The sequence below is a fragment of the Sinocyclocheilus rhinocerous genome, unplaced genomic scaffold, assembly GCF_001515625.1.
Source record: "Sinocyclocheilus rhinocerous isolate Xijiao unplaced genomic scaffold, SAMN03320098_v1.1 scaffold2966, whole genome shotgun sequence".
NCBI lineage: Eukaryota > Metazoa > Chordata > Actinopteri > Cypriniformes > Cyprinidae > Sinocyclocheilus > Sinocyclocheilus rhinocerous.
This window is the reverse complement of record NW_015634018.1, coordinates 378,971-381,891: the sequence shown is the minus strand read 5'-3', so window position 1 is coordinate 381,891 and position 2,921 is coordinate 378,971.

The window sequence follows — 2,921 nt, the reverse complement described above, 5'->3', positions numbered from 1 at the left end:
ACACACACTCTCTCACTCACACACACACACACACACACACACTCTCTCACTCACAGACACACACACACCTCTTTTTCTGTGTCTGGTGAAATGTTCTCCAGCAGATCGATGCCCTTCACCGTCCGTCTGTCCCATTCAGATGCTCCGAGACCTGCTGGATTCGAACGTTTATAAGCTTCTTTAAGAGAAATCAGCAGCGGCCCTGTACAAACACACACAGATGACATTAAACACACGTCTGTTCAGATCAGACACATCGATGGATTCAGATCATGCTTATTTATGCATTTATTCCTTAAAGATGAAGAAGATGAAGACATCACCTCTGTCAATCCCACCGAGCCACTCTGCGGCCGACAGAGCCGATTCCGTCATCAGCGTCATCAGGAAAATATCCTCCTGATATGATTCAGACTGCAGCGGACACAACACACACACACAAAACAGCTGAAAGCATTACAGAAGGTATGGTTTTTCAGTGCATAATGGCTTGGTTTCAGTCTAAGACACCTGACATTACTGCTGTTTCACCCGGAGAAGCGCCTGATTTCATCTGGTCTCTAAAGCTCAAGGTAAACCCGTGTTTGGAATCGATCATGAAATGGGCTCCACCAGACCCTTCAGAGTCACCAGCTTATAAAACCTGAAGATCTCACACTGGCTCACACCTTCACTCCAACATCACCAGATCAGACTCATTCAACTCTCAGACTCTGTTCATCTTATTTGCCTGCTTTTGAATTTTTTTTTTTTTTTTACTTTTTTCAATTTATTTTCAGAAATGCTTCTGTTGCTTATTTGTTCCATTTCTTGTTGATTTTATTCTAATTTTATTTTACTTGAATAATAAAACCCGAAGCCATGTTTGAATAATTGGGAAACTCCATAGAATTCAATTTACTTCATTAATATTAATACTAGTATTTTAAAATGAAAATAATTCAGTTATAAATTAAATAAAATAAAAAATATGTAAAATAATTGTCATTTTTTATTTAGCTCTGTACATTATAGATCCTGTATTTTAATTTTAAAATGTATTTTCTAATTTGCTTTCGATTTATTTTCAAAAATACTTCTATTGGTCTATTTCTTGGAGATTTTATTTAGCTTAAATAATAACTTGACCAATTCGATTATAAAATAAAATTCAATTATAAAATAAAATGTATAGTACATTTAGTTTTATTTCATTTGGCTACTTCTGTGTTTTATTTTCAATTTATTAATTTATTTTAAAATGCTTCTATTGTTTTTATTTGTTCTGTTTCTTGCAGATTTTATTGTAATTTTATTTTAGTTGAGTAATAAAACCCGAAGCCATGTTAGTTAATAATTGTGAAACACCATATAATTCAGTTATTAACATTCAATATTAATATTTATACTAATATTTTAATATGAAATAAAAATATTTAGTCAGTTTTGTTTGGGTACTTTTGTATTTTATTTTCAGTTTTCTTAAAAAATTTTACCAAATCGTTTTTAATGTGATTCTTACAGATTTTATTGTAATTTATTAGCAATGCTTGAAAAATTGTAAAACATTATAAAATTTAGTTTTTTAATATTTATACTAATATTTCAATACTAAACCAATACTAAAAATATATAAAATAAAAAATGTGTTCATTAGCATATATATATATATTTTCTTGCATTGATAGTGAAATTAGCATCAAGAATCATGTAATTTATCTGGTAATTTGGCGATGTTTATTTGGTGACAGTAAGTCACCCAGACCCTTCTGCGGAGCCGATCTGAGCTCCATCAGGAACTGCAGGAAGGGTTTGATCTCATAATACCTGATGTTCCCGTCTCGCTGTGGATGCGAGAGCGTCTCAGTGAGATTACCCACAGTTCTGCACGACTGAGAAGTGACCTTCCCGGCCAGAAAAAGCATGTGTGTGTCTGCATCACAGAAGGAGAAGAGCACTGCAGACAGCCCATCGATCTCGCACAGATCCTCCTGCATATTCAAACACATGTCTGGAGGAATTATTGCAGTCTGCCTAGTGACAGTAAACAGTTCAGACCCTAGCTGATCCCACAATGCAGTCTGTCTAGTGTTCCGCCTGGAGACCTGTTACACTCTGCTTCCTGTTCGGATTGAACACATTATATGGAATGAAACAAACAGGTTACAAATCAAATCAAATAAATATAAAATCTTTTTAATTCAAATTTTTATTTATTTATTTTTTTAAAGATATTTTTGTATTTATTATAAAACACCAAACTGGAATGATGCAAAGATAGCATTTATTTCCAACAAAATATATTGAATTAAACAAACAAACATGTACAGTTAAATATAATGTAGAGTTCAAATATAAATCTAAAAACAAAATGCAAAATATCAAATAAAAAATGCTGATTAAATATATGTATATTTTTATGTTTATTATATATATAAAATAAATATATATATAACTTGGCAGCACCAATAAATAACATTTATTTCTCTTTGCGAGATGCATTTACTTGAATTCAGTTTTTATTTTTTTTTACCCGATTAATAAATTGTTTTTATTTGTTTTAAGCATTAATACAACACAATTCAGCGAGTTGCATGATTAAGACAAGAAAAATGGTGGTGGTTAAATATTTTTCACTACAAAACAAGACGAGCATTACATATTGCAAAATAAAGACAAATATTGAAGATTTGGTCTAATGATATTTTACATAATTTGTCAAGATAAGTAAGGATTTAATTGGTGATGTTGTGCAGTAAATAAAACACACACATGTCTAGCGTAACTAGAAAAATATATTCATTATAAAAATAACATCATAAAAATATAATTTTTATTCATAATATAATCTCAAAATACAATTATATTAGATCATAATAATCTTTTTATTCACAAAAATAAAATATTATTAAAAAAAGCAATTATTGGAAAAAATATTCATT